The 12,524-nt window shown below is 50.5% G+C and overlaps 53 non-coding genes across 53 annotated transcripts; 18 read left to right on the forward strand and 35 right to left on the reverse strand.

The window, feature by feature from the left end:
- Positions 1-41: 41 nt before the first annotated feature.
- Positions 42-115, reverse strand: Trnai-aau (transfer RNA isoleucine (anticodon AAU)). The gene has a single exon. It is a non-coding gene; the product is annotated as a tRNA-Ile (tRNA).
- Positions 116-297: 182 nt separating this feature from the next.
- Trnat-ugu (transfer RNA threonine (anticodon UGU)) lies at positions 298-370 on the reverse strand. The gene has a single exon. It is a non-coding gene; the product is annotated as a tRNA-Thr (tRNA).
- Positions 371-519: 149 nt separating this feature from the next.
- On the forward strand, positions 520-612 carry Trnai-uau (transfer RNA isoleucine (anticodon UAU)). Its single transcript is given in 2 exon segments — positions 520-557; positions 577-612. It is a non-coding gene; the product is annotated as a tRNA-Ile (tRNA).
- A 124-nt stretch (positions 613-736) lies between these two features.
- Positions 737-810, reverse strand: Trnai-aau (transfer RNA isoleucine (anticodon AAU)). The gene has a single exon. It is a non-coding gene; the product is annotated as a tRNA-Ile (tRNA).
- A 182-nt stretch (positions 811-992) lies between these two features.
- Positions 993-1,065, reverse strand: Trnat-ugu (transfer RNA threonine (anticodon UGU)). The gene has a single exon. It is a non-coding gene; the product is annotated as a tRNA-Thr (tRNA).
- Positions 1,066-1,214: 149 nt separating this feature from the next.
- On the forward strand, positions 1,215-1,307 carry Trnai-uau (transfer RNA isoleucine (anticodon UAU)). Its single transcript is given in 2 exon segments — positions 1,215-1,252; positions 1,272-1,307. It is a non-coding gene; the product is annotated as a tRNA-Ile (tRNA).
- Positions 1,308-1,431: 124 nt separating this feature from the next.
- Positions 1,432-1,505, reverse strand: Trnai-aau (transfer RNA isoleucine (anticodon AAU)). Its single transcript has one exon. It is a non-coding gene; the product is annotated as a tRNA-Ile (tRNA).
- Positions 1,506-1,687: 182 nt separating this feature from the next.
- On the reverse strand, positions 1,688-1,760 carry Trnat-ugu (transfer RNA threonine (anticodon UGU)). Its single transcript has one exon. It is a non-coding gene; the product is annotated as a tRNA-Thr (tRNA).
- A 149-nt stretch (positions 1,761-1,909) lies between these two features.
- Positions 1,910-2,002, forward strand: Trnai-uau (transfer RNA isoleucine (anticodon UAU)). The gene is given in 2 exon segments: positions 1,910-1,947; positions 1,967-2,002. It is a non-coding gene; the product is annotated as a tRNA-Ile (tRNA).
- Positions 2,003-2,126: 124 nt separating this feature from the next.
- On the reverse strand, positions 2,127-2,200 carry Trnai-aau (transfer RNA isoleucine (anticodon AAU)). The gene has a single exon. It is a non-coding gene; the product is annotated as a tRNA-Ile (tRNA).
- A 182-nt stretch (positions 2,201-2,382) lies between these two features.
- Positions 2,383-2,455, reverse strand: Trnat-ugu (transfer RNA threonine (anticodon UGU)). The gene has a single exon. It is a non-coding gene; the product is annotated as a tRNA-Thr (tRNA).
- A 149-nt stretch (positions 2,456-2,604) lies between these two features.
- On the forward strand, positions 2,605-2,697 carry Trnai-uau (transfer RNA isoleucine (anticodon UAU)). Its single transcript is given in 2 exon segments — positions 2,605-2,642; positions 2,662-2,697. It is a non-coding gene; the product is annotated as a tRNA-Ile (tRNA).
- A 124-nt stretch (positions 2,698-2,821) lies between these two features.
- Positions 2,822-2,895, reverse strand: Trnai-aau (transfer RNA isoleucine (anticodon AAU)). Its single transcript has one exon. It is a non-coding gene; the product is annotated as a tRNA-Ile (tRNA).
- Positions 2,896-3,299: 404 nt separating this feature from the next.
- Positions 3,300-3,392, forward strand: Trnai-uau (transfer RNA isoleucine (anticodon UAU)). Its single transcript is given in 2 exon segments — positions 3,300-3,337; positions 3,357-3,392. It is a non-coding gene; the product is annotated as a tRNA-Ile (tRNA).
- Positions 3,393-3,516: 124 nt separating this feature from the next.
- Trnai-aau (transfer RNA isoleucine (anticodon AAU)) lies at positions 3,517-3,590 on the reverse strand. The gene has a single exon. It is a non-coding gene; the product is annotated as a tRNA-Ile (tRNA).
- Positions 3,591-3,772: 182 nt separating this feature from the next.
- On the reverse strand, positions 3,773-3,845 carry Trnat-ugu (transfer RNA threonine (anticodon UGU)). The gene has a single exon. It is a non-coding gene; the product is annotated as a tRNA-Thr (tRNA).
- Positions 3,846-3,994: 149 nt separating this feature from the next.
- Positions 3,995-4,087, forward strand: Trnai-uau (transfer RNA isoleucine (anticodon UAU)). The gene is given in 2 exon segments: positions 3,995-4,032; positions 4,052-4,087. It is a non-coding gene; the product is annotated as a tRNA-Ile (tRNA).
- A 124-nt stretch (positions 4,088-4,211) lies between these two features.
- Positions 4,212-4,285, reverse strand: Trnai-aau (transfer RNA isoleucine (anticodon AAU)). Its single transcript has one exon. It is a non-coding gene; the product is annotated as a tRNA-Ile (tRNA).
- A 182-nt stretch (positions 4,286-4,467) lies between these two features.
- Trnat-ugu (transfer RNA threonine (anticodon UGU)) lies at positions 4,468-4,540 on the reverse strand. Its single transcript has one exon. It is a non-coding gene; the product is annotated as a tRNA-Thr (tRNA).
- A 149-nt stretch (positions 4,541-4,689) lies between these two features.
- Trnai-uau (transfer RNA isoleucine (anticodon UAU)) lies at positions 4,690-4,782 on the forward strand. Its single transcript is given in 2 exon segments — positions 4,690-4,727; positions 4,747-4,782. It is a non-coding gene; the product is annotated as a tRNA-Ile (tRNA).
- Positions 4,783-4,906: 124 nt separating this feature from the next.
- On the reverse strand, positions 4,907-4,980 carry Trnai-aau (transfer RNA isoleucine (anticodon AAU)). The gene has a single exon. It is a non-coding gene; the product is annotated as a tRNA-Ile (tRNA).
- A 182-nt stretch (positions 4,981-5,162) lies between these two features.
- On the reverse strand, positions 5,163-5,235 carry Trnat-ugu (transfer RNA threonine (anticodon UGU)). Its single transcript has one exon. It is a non-coding gene; the product is annotated as a tRNA-Thr (tRNA).
- Positions 5,236-5,384: 149 nt separating this feature from the next.
- Positions 5,385-5,477, forward strand: Trnai-uau (transfer RNA isoleucine (anticodon UAU)). Its single transcript is given in 2 exon segments — positions 5,385-5,422; positions 5,442-5,477. It is a non-coding gene; the product is annotated as a tRNA-Ile (tRNA).
- Positions 5,478-5,601: 124 nt separating this feature from the next.
- On the reverse strand, positions 5,602-5,675 carry Trnai-aau (transfer RNA isoleucine (anticodon AAU)). The gene has a single exon. It is a non-coding gene; the product is annotated as a tRNA-Ile (tRNA).
- Positions 5,676-5,857: 182 nt separating this feature from the next.
- Positions 5,858-5,930, reverse strand: Trnat-ugu (transfer RNA threonine (anticodon UGU)). The gene has a single exon. It is a non-coding gene; the product is annotated as a tRNA-Thr (tRNA).
- A 149-nt stretch (positions 5,931-6,079) lies between these two features.
- Trnai-uau (transfer RNA isoleucine (anticodon UAU)) lies at positions 6,080-6,172 on the forward strand. The gene is given in 2 exon segments: positions 6,080-6,117; positions 6,137-6,172. It is a non-coding gene; the product is annotated as a tRNA-Ile (tRNA).
- Positions 6,173-6,296: 124 nt separating this feature from the next.
- Positions 6,297-6,370, reverse strand: Trnai-aau (transfer RNA isoleucine (anticodon AAU)). The gene has a single exon. It is a non-coding gene; the product is annotated as a tRNA-Ile (tRNA).
- Positions 6,371-6,552: 182 nt separating this feature from the next.
- Positions 6,553-6,625, reverse strand: Trnat-ugu (transfer RNA threonine (anticodon UGU)). The gene has a single exon. It is a non-coding gene; the product is annotated as a tRNA-Thr (tRNA).
- A 149-nt stretch (positions 6,626-6,774) lies between these two features.
- Positions 6,775-6,867, forward strand: Trnai-uau (transfer RNA isoleucine (anticodon UAU)). Its single transcript is given in 2 exon segments — positions 6,775-6,812; positions 6,832-6,867. It is a non-coding gene; the product is annotated as a tRNA-Ile (tRNA).
- Positions 6,868-6,991: 124 nt separating this feature from the next.
- On the reverse strand, positions 6,992-7,065 carry Trnai-aau (transfer RNA isoleucine (anticodon AAU)). The gene has a single exon. It is a non-coding gene; the product is annotated as a tRNA-Ile (tRNA).
- Positions 7,066-7,247: 182 nt separating this feature from the next.
- Positions 7,248-7,320, reverse strand: Trnat-ugu (transfer RNA threonine (anticodon UGU)). Its single transcript has one exon. It is a non-coding gene; the product is annotated as a tRNA-Thr (tRNA).
- Positions 7,321-7,469: 149 nt separating this feature from the next.
- On the forward strand, positions 7,470-7,562 carry Trnai-uau (transfer RNA isoleucine (anticodon UAU)). Its single transcript is given in 2 exon segments — positions 7,470-7,507; positions 7,527-7,562. It is a non-coding gene; the product is annotated as a tRNA-Ile (tRNA).
- A 124-nt stretch (positions 7,563-7,686) lies between these two features.
- Trnai-aau (transfer RNA isoleucine (anticodon AAU)) lies at positions 7,687-7,760 on the reverse strand. The gene has a single exon. It is a non-coding gene; the product is annotated as a tRNA-Ile (tRNA).
- Positions 7,761-7,942: 182 nt separating this feature from the next.
- Trnat-ugu (transfer RNA threonine (anticodon UGU)) lies at positions 7,943-8,015 on the reverse strand. The gene has a single exon. It is a non-coding gene; the product is annotated as a tRNA-Thr (tRNA).
- A 149-nt stretch (positions 8,016-8,164) lies between these two features.
- On the forward strand, positions 8,165-8,257 carry Trnai-uau (transfer RNA isoleucine (anticodon UAU)). Its single transcript is given in 2 exon segments — positions 8,165-8,202; positions 8,222-8,257. It is a non-coding gene; the product is annotated as a tRNA-Ile (tRNA).
- A 124-nt stretch (positions 8,258-8,381) lies between these two features.
- On the reverse strand, positions 8,382-8,455 carry Trnai-aau (transfer RNA isoleucine (anticodon AAU)). Its single transcript has one exon. It is a non-coding gene; the product is annotated as a tRNA-Ile (tRNA).
- A 182-nt stretch (positions 8,456-8,637) lies between these two features.
- Positions 8,638-8,710, reverse strand: Trnat-ugu (transfer RNA threonine (anticodon UGU)). The gene has a single exon. It is a non-coding gene; the product is annotated as a tRNA-Thr (tRNA).
- A 149-nt stretch (positions 8,711-8,859) lies between these two features.
- On the forward strand, positions 8,860-8,952 carry Trnai-uau (transfer RNA isoleucine (anticodon UAU)). Its single transcript is given in 2 exon segments — positions 8,860-8,897; positions 8,917-8,952. It is a non-coding gene; the product is annotated as a tRNA-Ile (tRNA).
- A 124-nt stretch (positions 8,953-9,076) lies between these two features.
- Positions 9,077-9,150, reverse strand: Trnai-aau (transfer RNA isoleucine (anticodon AAU)). Its single transcript has one exon. It is a non-coding gene; the product is annotated as a tRNA-Ile (tRNA).
- Positions 9,151-9,332: 182 nt separating this feature from the next.
- On the reverse strand, positions 9,333-9,405 carry Trnat-ugu (transfer RNA threonine (anticodon UGU)). The gene has a single exon. It is a non-coding gene; the product is annotated as a tRNA-Thr (tRNA).
- A 149-nt stretch (positions 9,406-9,554) lies between these two features.
- Trnai-uau (transfer RNA isoleucine (anticodon UAU)) lies at positions 9,555-9,647 on the forward strand. The gene is given in 2 exon segments: positions 9,555-9,592; positions 9,612-9,647. It is a non-coding gene; the product is annotated as a tRNA-Ile (tRNA).
- Positions 9,648-9,771: 124 nt separating this feature from the next.
- Positions 9,772-9,845, reverse strand: Trnai-aau (transfer RNA isoleucine (anticodon AAU)). The gene has a single exon. It is a non-coding gene; the product is annotated as a tRNA-Ile (tRNA).
- A 182-nt stretch (positions 9,846-10,027) lies between these two features.
- On the reverse strand, positions 10,028-10,100 carry Trnat-ugu (transfer RNA threonine (anticodon UGU)). Its single transcript has one exon. It is a non-coding gene; the product is annotated as a tRNA-Thr (tRNA).
- Positions 10,101-10,249: 149 nt separating this feature from the next.
- Positions 10,250-10,342, forward strand: Trnai-uau (transfer RNA isoleucine (anticodon UAU)). The gene is given in 2 exon segments: positions 10,250-10,287; positions 10,307-10,342. It is a non-coding gene; the product is annotated as a tRNA-Ile (tRNA).
- Positions 10,343-10,466: 124 nt separating this feature from the next.
- On the reverse strand, positions 10,467-10,540 carry Trnai-aau (transfer RNA isoleucine (anticodon AAU)). The gene has a single exon. It is a non-coding gene; the product is annotated as a tRNA-Ile (tRNA).
- A 182-nt stretch (positions 10,541-10,722) lies between these two features.
- On the reverse strand, positions 10,723-10,795 carry Trnat-ugu (transfer RNA threonine (anticodon UGU)). The gene has a single exon. It is a non-coding gene; the product is annotated as a tRNA-Thr (tRNA).
- Positions 10,796-10,944: 149 nt separating this feature from the next.
- Trnai-uau (transfer RNA isoleucine (anticodon UAU)) lies at positions 10,945-11,037 on the forward strand. The gene is given in 2 exon segments: positions 10,945-10,982; positions 11,002-11,037. It is a non-coding gene; the product is annotated as a tRNA-Ile (tRNA).
- A 124-nt stretch (positions 11,038-11,161) lies between these two features.
- Trnai-aau (transfer RNA isoleucine (anticodon AAU)) lies at positions 11,162-11,235 on the reverse strand. Its single transcript has one exon. It is a non-coding gene; the product is annotated as a tRNA-Ile (tRNA).
- A 182-nt stretch (positions 11,236-11,417) lies between these two features.
- Positions 11,418-11,490, reverse strand: Trnat-ugu (transfer RNA threonine (anticodon UGU)). The gene has a single exon. It is a non-coding gene; the product is annotated as a tRNA-Thr (tRNA).
- Positions 11,491-11,639: 149 nt separating this feature from the next.
- Trnai-uau (transfer RNA isoleucine (anticodon UAU)) lies at positions 11,640-11,732 on the forward strand. Its single transcript is given in 2 exon segments — positions 11,640-11,677; positions 11,697-11,732. It is a non-coding gene; the product is annotated as a tRNA-Ile (tRNA).
- A 124-nt stretch (positions 11,733-11,856) lies between these two features.
- Positions 11,857-11,930, reverse strand: Trnai-aau (transfer RNA isoleucine (anticodon AAU)). Its single transcript has one exon. It is a non-coding gene; the product is annotated as a tRNA-Ile (tRNA).
- Positions 11,931-12,112: 182 nt separating this feature from the next.
- Trnat-ugu (transfer RNA threonine (anticodon UGU)) lies at positions 12,113-12,185 on the reverse strand. The gene has a single exon. It is a non-coding gene; the product is annotated as a tRNA-Thr (tRNA).
- A 149-nt stretch (positions 12,186-12,334) lies between these two features.
- Trnai-uau (transfer RNA isoleucine (anticodon UAU)) lies at positions 12,335-12,427 on the forward strand. The gene is given in 2 exon segments: positions 12,335-12,372; positions 12,392-12,427. It is a non-coding gene; the product is annotated as a tRNA-Ile (tRNA).
- Positions 12,428-12,524: the final 97 nt, after the last annotated feature.

Consider the following 12,524-nt stretch of genomic DNA (forward strand, 5'->3'; position numbering starts at 1 on the left):
GTTGTTTTGATCCCGTCAACGTGACGGCAAAGCCCGTAAAATGGCCAGTGTGGGGCTCGAACCCACGACATTCGCGTTATTAGCACGACGCTCTAGCCGACTGAGCTAACCGGCCGTGAACGCGTGAACACGGACTCACTTCCTAAGTCAACTCTAAGCAAAATACTTTTATTTTTTTACTCAAAACGTTACCGTCATATTTCTCACGCTTTGATACGAGTCCAAGCAATGCAAATAGCCGCAACCCGCTCGAAAGAGGAGTCATGTTAGGCCAACTTTAAACGGACATTCCCTGAAAGCCCTCGGAGAGATTTGAACTCTCGACCCCTGGTTTACAAGACCAGTGCTCTAACCCCTGAGCTACGAAGGCACGCGATCCTTGCCAAATACGAAAAGTCGGTGCATCAGGCAAAACAGGCCAGTTGCAACGTGTACTTGCCATAAAGTGATACCGTCAATGCCCTACTGGACCATGACTATTCTAATCACGGACCTCAGCTTTCCCGTTAACATCCACGGGCTCCAGTGGCGTAGTCGGTTAGCGCGTCGTACTTATAAGTCAGTATCGACAAAGACATGCGAAGATCGGGAGTTCGAGCCTCCCCTGGAGCAAGGTTTCTTTTCATGCGCCGTCAACACACGCCACAGCACGGGCAGATCACCAGTAAAATCTAGCAACGTGGCAGTGCACCCAGGTTGTTTTGATCCCGTCAACGTGACGGCAAAGCCCGTAAAATGGCCAGTGTGGGGCTCGAACCCACGACATTCGCGTTATTAGCACGACGCTCTAGCCGACTGAGCTAACCGGCCGTGAACGCGTGAACACGGACTCACTTCCTAAGTCAACTCTAAGCAAAATACTTTTATTTTTTTACTCAAAACGTTACCGTCATATTTCTCACGCTTTGATACGAGTCCAAGCAATGCAAATAGCCGCAACCCGCTCGAAAGAGGAGTCATGTTAGGCCAACTTTAAACGGACATTCCCTGAAAGCCCTCGGAGAGATTTGAACTCTCGACCCCTGGTTTACAAGACCAGTGCTCTAACCCCTGAGCTACGAAGGCACGCGATCCTTGCCAAATACGAAAAGTCGGTGCATCAGGCAAAACAGGCCAGTTGCAACGTGTACTTGCCATAAAGTGATACCGTCAATGCCCTACTGGACCATGACTATTCTAATCACGGACCTCAGCTTTCCCGTTAACATCCACGGGCTCCAGTGGCGTAGTCGGTTAGCGCGTCGTACTTATAAGTCAGTATCGACAAAGACATGCGAAGATCGGGAGTTCGAGCCTCCCCTGGAGCAAGGTTTCTTTTCATGCGCCGTCAACACACGCCACAGCACGGGCAGATCACCAGTAAAATCTAGCAACGTGGCAGTGCACCCAGGTTGTTTTGATCCCGTCAACGTGACGGCAAAGCCCGTAAAATGGCCAGTGTGGGGCTCGAACCCACGACATTCGCGTTATTAGCACGACGCTCTAGCCGACTGAGCTAACCGGCCGTGAACGCGTGAACACGGACTCACTTCCTAAGTCAACTCTAAGCAAAATACTTTTATTTTTTTACTCAAAACGTTACCGTCATATTTCTCACGCTTTGATACGAGTCCAAGCAATGCAAATAGCCGCAACCCGCTCGAAAGAGGAGTCATGTTAGGCCAACTTTAAACGGACATTCCCTGAAAGCCCTCGGAGAGATTTGAACTCTCGACCCCTGGTTTACAAGACCAGTGCTCTAACCCCTGAGCTACGAAGGCACGCGATCCTTGCCAAATACGAAAAGTCGGTGCATCAGGCAAAACAGGCCAGTTGCAACGTGTACTTGCCATAAAGTGATACCGTCAATGCCCTACTGGACCATGACTATTCTAATCACGGACCTCAGCTTTCCCGTTAACGTCCACGGGCTCCAGTGGCGTAGTCGGTTAGCGCGTCGTACTTATAAGTCAGTATCGACAAAGACATGCGAAGATCGGGAGTTCGAGCCTCCCCTGGAGCAAGGTTTCTTTTCATGCGCCGTCAACACACGCCACAGCACGGGCAGATCACCAGTAAAATCTAGCAACGTGGCAGTGCACCCAGGTTGTTTTGATCCCGTCAACGTGACGGCAAAGCCCGTAAAATGGCCAGTGTGGGGCTCGAACCCACGACATTCGCGTTATTAGCACGACGCTCTAGCCGACTGAGCTAACCGGCCGTGAACGCGTGAACACGGACTCACTTCCTAAGTCAACTCTAAGCAAAATACTTTTATTTTTTTACTCAAAACGTTACCGTCATATTTCTCACGCTTTGATACGAGTCCAAGCAATGCAAATAGCCGCAACCCGCTCGAAAGAGGAGTCATGTTAGGCCAACTTTAAACGGACATTCCCTGAAAGCCCTCGGAGAGATTTGAACTCTCGACCCCTGGTTTACAAGACCAGTGCTCTAACCCCTGAGCTACGAAGGCACGCGATCCTTGCCAAATACGAAAAGTCGGTGCATCAGGCAAAACAGGCCAGTTGCAACGTGTACTTGCCATAAAGTGATACCGTCAATGCCCTACTGGACCATGACTATTCTAATCACGGACCTCAGCTTTCCCGTTAACATCCACGGGCTCCAGTGGCGTAGTCGGTTAGCGCGTCGTACTTATAAGTCAGTATCGACAAAGACATGCGAAGATCGGGAGTTCGAGCCTCCCCTGGAGCAAGGTTTCTTTTCATGCGCCGTCAACACACGCCACAGCACGGGCAGATCACCAGTAAAATCTAGCAACGTGGCAGTGCACCCAGGTTGTTTTGATCCCGTCAACGTGACGGCAAAGCCCGTAAAATGGCCAGTGTGGGGCTCGAACCCACGACATTCGCGTTATTAGCACGACGCTCTAGCCGACTGAGCTAACCGGCCGTGAACGCGTGAACACGGACTCACTTCCTAAGTCAACTCTAAGCAAAATACTTTTATTTTTTTACTCAAAACGTTACCGTCATATTTCTCACGCTTTGATACGAGTCCAAGCAATGCAAATAGCCGCAACCCGCTCGAAAGAGGAGTCATGTTAGGCCAACTTTAAACGGACATTCCCTGAAACCCCTCGGAGAGATTTGAACTCTCGACCCCTGGTTTACAAGACCAGTGCTCTAACCCCTGAGCTACGAAGGCACGCGATCCTTGCCAAATACGAAAAGTCGGTGCATCAGGCAAAACAGGCCAGTTGCAACGTGTACTTGCCATAAAGTGATACCGTCAATGCCCTACTGGACCATGACTATTCTAATCACGGACCTCAGCTTTCCCGTTAACATCCACGGGCTCCAGTGGCGTAGTCGGTTAGCGCGTCGTACTTATAAGTCAGTATCGACAAAGACATGCGAAGATCGGGAGTTCGAGCCTCCCCTGGAGCAAGGTTTCTTTTCATGCGCCGTCAACACACGCCACAGCACGGGCAGATCACCAGTAAAATCTAGCAACGTGGCAGTGCACCCAGGTTGTTTTGATCCCGTCAACGTGACGGCAAAGCCCGTAAAATGGCCAGTGTGGGGCTCGAACCCACGACATTCGCGTTATTAGCACGACGCTCTAGCCGACTGAGCTAACCGGCCGTGAACGCGTGAACACGGACTCACTTCCTAAGTCAACTCTAAGCAAAATACTTTTATTTTTTTACTCAAAACGTTACCGTCATATTTCTCACGCTTTGATACGAGTCCAAGCAATGCAAATAGCCGCAACCCGCTCGAAAGAGGAGTCATGTTAGGCCAACTTTAAACGGACATTCCCTGAAAGCCCTCGGAGAGATTTGAACTCTCGACCCCTGGTTTACAAGACCAGTGCTCTAACCCCTGAGCTACGAAGGCACGCGATCCTTGCCAAATACGAAAAGTCGGTGCATCAGGCAAAACAGGCCAGTTGCAACGTGTACTTGCCATAAAGTGATACCGTCAATGCCCTACTGGACCATGACTATTCTAATCACGGACCTCAGCTTTCCCGTTAACATCCACGGGCTCCAGTGGCGTAGTCGGTTAGCGCGTCGTACTTATAAGTCAGTATCGACAAAGACATGCGAAGATCGGGAGTTCGAGCCTCCCCTGGAGCAAGGTTTCTTTTCATGCGCCGTCAACACACGCCACAGCACGGGCAGATCACCAGTAAAATCTAGCAACGTGGCAGTGCACCCAGGTTGTTTTGATCCCGTCAACGTGACGGCAAAGCCCGTAAAATGGCCAGTGTGGGGCTCGAACCCACGACATTCGCGTTATTAGCACGACGCTCTAGCCGACTGAGCTAACCGGCCGTGAACGCGTGAACACGGACTCACTTCCTAAGTCAACTCTAAGCAAAATACTTTTATTTTTTTACTCAAAACGTTACCGTCATATTTCTCACGCTTTGATACGAGTCCAAGCAATGCAAATAGCCGCAACCCGCTCGAAAGAGGAGTCATGTTAGGCCAACTTTAAACGGACATTCCCTGAAAGCCCTCGGAGAGATTTGAACTCTCGACCCCTGGTTTACAAGACCAGTGCTCTAACCCCTGAGCTACGAAGGCACGCGATCCTTGCCAAATACGAAAAGTCGGTGCATCAGGCAAAACAGGCCAGTTGCAACGTGTACTTGCCATAAAGTGATACCGTCAATGCCCTACTGGACCATGACTATTCTAATCACGGACCTCAGCTTTCCCGTTAACATCCACGGGCTCCAGTGGCGTAGTCGGTTAGCGCGTCGTACTTATAAGTCAGTATCGACAAAGACATGCGAAGATCGGGAGTTCGAGCCTCCCCTGGAGCAAGGTTTCTTTTCATGCGCCGTCAACACACGCCACAGCACGGGCAGATCACCAGTAAAATCTAGCAACGTGGCAGTGCACCCAGGTTGTTTTGATCCCGTCAACGTGACGGCAAAGCCCGTAAAATGGCCAGTGTGGGGCTCGAACCCACGACATTCGCGTTATTAGCACGACGCTCTAGCCGACTGAGCTAACCGGCCGTGAACGCGTGAACACGGACTCACTTCCTAAGTCAACTCTAAGCAAAATACTTTTATTTTTTTACTCAAAACGTTACCGTCATATTTCTCACGCTTTGATACGAGTCCAAGCAATGCAAATAGCCGCAACCCGCTCGAAAGAGGAGTCATGTTAGGCCAACTTTAAACGGACATTCCCTGAAAGCCCTCGGAGAGATTTGAACTCTCGACCCCTGGTTTACAAGACCAGTGCTCTAACCCCTGAGCTACGAAGGCACGCGATCCTTGCCAAATACGAAAAGTCGGTGCATCAGGCAAAACAGGCCAGTTGCAACGTGTACTTGCCATAAAGTGATACCGTCAATGCCCTACTGGACCATGACTATTCTAATCACGGACCTCAGCTTTCCCGTTAACATCCACGGGCTCCAGTGGCGTAGTCGGTTAGCGCGTCGTACTTATAAGTCAGTATCGACAAAGACATGCGAAGATCGGGAGTTCGAGCCTCCCCTGGAGCAAGGTTTCTTTTCATGCGCCGTCAACACACGCCACAGCACGGGCAGATCACCAGTAAAATCTAGCAACGTGGCAGTGCACCCAGGTTGTTTTGATCCCGTCAACGTGACGGCAAAGCCCGTAAAATGGCCAGTGTGGGGCTCGAACCCACGACATTCGCGTTATTAGCACGACGCTCTAGCCGACTGAGCTAACCGGCCGTGAACGCGTGAACACGGACTCACTTCCTAAGTCAACTCTAAGCAAAATACTTTTATTTTTTTACTCAAAACGTTACCGTCATATTTCTCACGCTTTGATACGAGTCCAAGCAATGCAAATAGCCGCAACCCGCTCGAAAGAGGAGTCATGTTAAGCCAACTTTAAACGGACATTCCCTGAAAGCCCTCGGAGAGATTTGAACTCTCGACCCCTGGTTTACAAGACCAGTGCTCTAACCCCTGAGCTACGAAGGCACGCGATCCTTGCCAAATACGAAAAGTCGGTGCATCAGGCAAAACAGGCCAGTTGCAACGTGTACTTGCCATAAAGTGATACCGTCAATGCCCTACTGGACCATGACTATTCTAATCACGGACCTCAGCTTTCCCGTTAACATCCACGGGCTCCAGTGGCGTAGTCGGTTAGCGCGTCGTACTTATAAGTCAGTATCGACAAAGACATGCGAAGATCGGGAGTTCGAGCCTCCCCTGGAGCAAGGTTTCTTTTCATGCGCCGTCAACACACGCCACAGCACGGGCAGATCACCAGTAAAATCTAGCAACGTGGCAGTGCACCCAGGTTGTTTTGATCCCGTCAACGTGACGGCAAAGCCCGTAAAATGGCCAGTGTGGGGCTCGAACCCACGACATTCGCGTTATTAGCACGACGCTCTAGCCGACTGAGCTAACCGGCCGTGAACGCGTGAACACGGACTCACTTCCTAAGTCAACTCTAAGCAAAATACTTTTATTTTTTTACTCAAAACGTTACCGTCATATTTCTCACGCTTTGATACGAGTCCAAGCAATGCAAATAGCCGCAACCCGCTCGAAAGAGGAGTCATGTTAGGCCAACTTTAAACGGACATTCCCTGAAAGCCCTCGGAGAGATTTGAACTCTCGACCCCTGGTTTACAAGACCAGTGCTCTAACCCCTGAGCTACGAAGGCACGCGATCCTTGCCAAATACGAAAAGTCGGTGCATCAGGCAAAACAGGCCAGTTGCAACGTGTACTTGCCATAAAGTGATACCGTCAATGCCCTACTGGACCATGACTATTCTAATCACGGACCTCAGCTTTCCCGTTAACATCCACGGGCTCCAGTGGCGTAGTCGGTTAGCGCGTCGTACTTATAAGTCAGTATCGACAAAGACATGCGAAGATCGGGAGTTCGAGCCTCCCCTGGAGCAAGGTTTCTTTTCATGCGCCGTCAACACACGCCACAGCACGGGCAGATCACCAGTAAAATCTAGCAACGTGGCAGTGCACCCAGGTTGTTTTGATCCCGTCAACGTGACGGCAAAGCCCGTAAAATGGCCAGTGTGGGGCTCGAACCCACGACATTCGCGTTATTAGCACGACGCTCTAGCCGACTGAGCTAACCGGCCGTGAACGCGTGAACACGGACTCACTTCCTAAGTCAACTCTAAGCAAAATACTTTTATTTTTTTACTCAAAACGTTACCGTCATATTTCTCACGCTTTGATACGAGTCCAAGCAATGCAAATAGCCGCAACCCGCTCGAAAGAGGAGTCATGTTAGGCCAACTTTAAACGGACATTCCCTGAAAGCCCTCGGAGAGATTTGAACTCTCGACCCCTGGTTTACAAGACCAGTGCTCTAACCCCTGAGCTACGAAGGCACGCGATCCTTGCCAAATACGAAAAGTCGGTGCATCAGGCAAAACAGGCCAGTTGCAACGTGTACTTGCCATAAAGTGATACCGTCAATGCCCTACTGGACCATGACTATTCTAATCACGGACCTCAGCTTTCCCGTTAACATCCACGGGCTCCAGTGGCGTAGTCGGTTAGCGCGTCGTACTTATAAGTCAGTATCGACAAAGACATGCGAAGATCGGGAGTTCGAGCCTCCCCTGGAGCAAGGTTTCTTTTCATGCGCCGTCAACACACGCCACAGCACGGGCAGATCACCAGTAAAATCTAGCAACGTGGCAGTGCACCCAGGTTGTTTTGATCCCGTCAACGTGACGGCAAAGCCCGTAAAATGGCCAGTGTGGGGCTCGAACCCACGACATTCGCGTTATTAGCACGACGCTCTAGCCGACTGAGCTAACCGGCCGTGAACGCGTGAACACGGACTCACTTCCTAAGTCAACTCTAAGCAAAATACTTTTATTTTTTTACTCAAAACGTTACCGTCATATTTCTCACGCTTTGATACGAGTCCAAGCAATGCAAATAGCCGCAACCCGCTCGAAAGAGGAGTCATGTTAGGCCAACTTTAAACGGACATTCCCTGAAAGCCCTCGGAGAGATTTGAACTCTCGACCCCTGGTTTACAAGACCAGTGCTCTAACCCCTGAGCTACGAAGGCACGCGATCCTTGCCAAATACGAAAAGTCGGTGCATCAGGCAAAACAGGCCAGTTGCAACGTGTACTTGCCATAAAGTGATACCGTCAATGCCCTACTGGACCATGACTATTCTAATCACGGACCTCAGCTTTCCCGTTAACATCCACGGGCTCCAGTGGCGTAGTCGGTTAGCGCGTCGTACTTATAAGTCAGTATCGACAAAGACATGCGAAGATCGGGAGTTCGAGCCTCCCCTGGAGCAAGGTTTCTTTTCATGCGCCGTCAACACACGCCACAGCACGGGCAGATCACCAGTAAAATCTAGCAACGTGGCAGTGCACCCAGGTTGTTTTGATCCCGTCAACGTGACGGCAAAGCCCGTAAAATGGCCAGTGTGGGGCTCGAACCCACGACATTCGCGTTATTAGCACGACGCTCTAGCCGACTGAGCTAACCGGCCGTGAACGCGTGAACACGGACTCACTTCCTAAGTCAACTCTAAGCAAAATACTTTTATTTTTTTACTCAAAACGTTACCGTCATATTTCTCACGCTTTGATACGAGTCCAAGCAATGCAAATAGCCGCAACCCGCTCGAAAGAGGAGTCATGTTAGGCCAACTTTAAACGGACATTCCCTGAAAGCCCTCGGAGAGATTTGAACTCTCGACCCCTGGTTTACAAGACCAGTGCTCTAACCCCTGAGCTACGAAGGCACGCGATCCTTGCCAAATACGAAAAGTCGGTGCATCAGGCAAAACAGGCCAGTTGCAACGTGTACTTGCCATAAAGTGATACCGTCAATGCCCTACTGGACCATGACTATTCTAATCACGGACCTCAGCTTTCCCGTTAACATCCACGGGCTCCAGTGGCGTAGTCGGTTAGCGCGTCGTACTTATAAGTCAGTATCGACAAAGACATGCGAAGATCGGGAGTTCGAGCCTCCCCTGGAGCAAGGTTTCTTTTCATGCGCCGTCAACACACGCCACAGCACGGGCAGATCACCAGTAAAATCTAGCAACGTGGCAGTGCACCCAGGTTGTTTTGATCCCGTCAACGTGACGGCAAAGCCCGTAAAATGGCCAGTGTGGGGCTCGAACCCACGACATTCGCGTTATTAGCACGACGCTCTAGCCGACTGAGCTAACCGGCCGTGAACGCGTGAACACGGACTCACTTCCTAAGTCAACTCTAAGCAAAATACTTTTATTTTTTTACTCAAAACGTTACCGTCATATTTCTCACGCTTTGATACGAGTCCAAGCAATGCAAATAGCCGCAACCCGCTCGAAAGAGGAGTCATGTTAGGCCAACTTTAAACGGACATTCCCTGAAAGCCCTCGGAGAGATTTGAACTCTCGACCCCTGGTTTACAAGACCAGTGCTCTAACCCCTGAGCTACGAAGGCACGCGATCCTTGCCAAATACGAAAAGTCGGTGCATCAGGCAAAACAGGCCAGTTGCAACGTGTACTTGCCATAAAGTGATACCGTCAATGCCCTACTGGACCATGACTATTCTAATCACGGACCTCAGCTTTCCCGTTAACATCCACGGGCTCCAGTGGCGTAGTCGGTTAGCGCGTCGTACTTATAAGTCAGTATCGACAAAGACATGCGAAGATCGGGAGTTCGAGCCTCCCCTGGAGCAAGGTTTCTTTTCATGCGCCGTCAACACACGCCACAGCACGGGCAGATCACCAGTAAAATCTAGCAACGTGGCAGTGCACCCAGGTTGTTTTGATCCCGTCAACGTGACGGCAAAGCCCGTAAAATGGCCAGTGTGGGGCTCGAACCCACGACATTCGCGTTATTAGCACGACGCTCTAGCCGACTGAGCTAACCGGCCGTGAACGCGTGAACACGGACTCACTTCCTAAGTCAACTCTAAGCAAAATACTTTTATTTTTTTACTCAAAACGTTACCGTCATATTTCTCACGCTTTGATACGAGTCCAAGCAATGCAAATAGCCGCAACCCGCTCGAAAGAGGAGTCATGTTAGGCCAACTTTAAACGGACATTCCCTGAAAGCCCTCGGAGAGATTTGAACTCTCGACCCCTGGTTTACAAGACCAGTGCTCTAACCCCTGAGCTACGAAGGCACGCGATCCTTGCCAAATACGAAAAGTCGGTGCATCAGGCAAAACAGGCCAGTTGCAACGTGTACTTGCCATAAAGTGATACCGTCAATGCCCTACTGGACCATGACTATTCTAATCACGGACCTCAGCTTTCCCGTTAACATCCACGGGCTCCAGTGGCGTAGTCGGTTAGCGCGTCGTACTTATAAGTCAGTATCGACAAAGACATGCGAAGATCGGGAGTTCGAGCCTCCCCTGGAGCAAGGTTTCTTTTCATGCGCCGTCAACACACGCCACAGCACGGGCAGATCACCAGTAAAATCTAGCAACGTGGCAGTGCACCCAGGTTGTTTTGATCCCGTCAACGTGACGGCAAAGCCCGTAAAATGGCCAGTGTGGGGCTCGAACCCACGACATTCGCGTTATTAGCACGACGCTCTAGCCGACTGAGCTAACCGGCCGTGAACGCGTGAACACGGACTCACTTCCTAAGTCAACTCTAAGCAAAATACTTTTATTTTTTTACTCAAAACGTTACCGTCATATTTCTCACGCTTTGATACGAGTCCAAGCAATGCAAATAGCCGCAACCCGCTCGAAAGAGGAGTCATGTTAGGCCAACTTTAAAGGGACATTCCCTGAAAGCCCTCGGAGAGATTTGAACTCTCGACCCCTGGTTTACAAGACCAGTGCTCTAACCCCTGAGCTACGAAGGCACGCGATCCATGCCAAATACGAAAAGTCGGTGCATCAGCCAAAACAGGCCAGTTGCAACGTGTACTTGCCATAAAGTGATACCGTCAATGCCCTACTGGACCATGACTATTCTAATCACGGACCTCAGCTTTCCCGTTAACATCCACGGGCTCCAGTGGCGTAGTCGGTTAGCGCGTCGTACTTATAAGTCAGTATCGACAAAGACATGCGAAGATCGGGAGTTCGAGCCTCCCCTGGAGCAAGGTTTCTTTTCATGCGCCGTCAACACACGCCACAGCACGGGCAGATCACCAGTAAAATCTAGCAACGTGGCAGTGCACCCAGGTTGTTTTGATCCCGTCAACGTGACGGCAAAGCCCGTAAAATGGCCAGTGTGGGGCTCGAACCCACGACATTCGCGTTATTAGCACGACGCTCTAGCCGACTGAGCTAACCGGCCGTGAACGCGTGAACACGGACTCACTTCCTAAGTCAACTCTAAGCAAAATACTTTTATTTTTTTACTCAAAACGTTACCGTCATATTTCTCACGCTTTGATACGAGTCCAAGCAATGCAAATAGCCGCAACCCGCTCGAAAGAGGAGTCATGTTAGGCCAACTTTAAACGGACATTCCCTGAAAGCCCTCGGAGAGATTTGAACTCTCGACCCCTGGTTTACAAGACCAGTGCTCTAACCCCTGAGCTACGAAGGCACGCGATCCTTGCCAAATACGAAAAGTCGGTGCATCAGCCAAAACAGGCCAGTTGCAACGTGTACTTGCCATAAAGTGATACCGTCAATGCCCTACTGGACCATGACTATTCTAATCACGGACCTCAGCTTTCCCGTTAACATCCACGGGCTCCAGTGGCGTAGTCGGTTAGCGCGTCGTACTTATAAGTCAGTATCGACAAAGACATGCGAAGATCGGGAGTTCGAGCCTCCCCTGGAGCAAGGTTTCTTTTCATGCGCCGTCAACACACGCCACAGCACGGGCAGATCACCAGTAAAATCTAGCAACGTGGCAGTGCACCCAGGTTGTTTTGATCCCGTCAACGTGACGGCAAAGCCCGTAAAATGGCCAGTGTGGGGCTCGAACCCACGACATTCGCGTTATTAGCACGACGCTCTAGCCGACTGAGCTAACCGGCCGTGAACGCGTGAACACGGACTCACTTCCTAAGTCAACTCTAAGCAAAATACTTTTATTTTTTTACTCAAAACGTTACCGTCATATTTCTCACGCTTTGATACGAGTCCAAGCAATGCAAATAGCCGCAACCCGCTCGAAAGAGGAGTCATGTTAGGCCAACTTTAAACGGACATTCCCTGAAAGCCCTCGGAGAGATTTGAACTCTCGACCCCTGGTTTACAAGACCAGTGCTCTAACCCCTGAGCTACGAAGGCACGCGATCCTTGCCAAATACGAAAAGTCGGTGCATCAGGCAAAACAGGCCAGTTGCAACGTGTACTTGCCATAAAGTGATACCGTCAATGCCCTACTGGACCATGACTATTCTAATCACGGACCTCAGCTTTCCCGTTAACATCCACGGGCTCCAGTGGCGTAGTCGGTTAGCGCGTCGTACTTATAAGTCAGTATCGACAAAGACATGCGAAGATCGGGAGTTCGAGCCTCCCCTGGAGCAAGGTTTCTTTTCATGCGCCGTCAACACACGCCACAGCACGGGCAGATCACCAGTAAAATCTAGCAACGTGGCAGTGCACCCAGGTTGTTTTGATCCC

This window comes from Hydractinia symbiolongicarpus, chromosome 4, assembly GCF_029227915.1.
Source record: "Hydractinia symbiolongicarpus strain clone_291-10 chromosome 4, HSymV2.1, whole genome shotgun sequence".
NCBI lineage: Eukaryota > Metazoa > Cnidaria > Hydrozoa > Anthoathecata > Hydractiniidae > Hydractinia > Hydractinia symbiolongicarpus.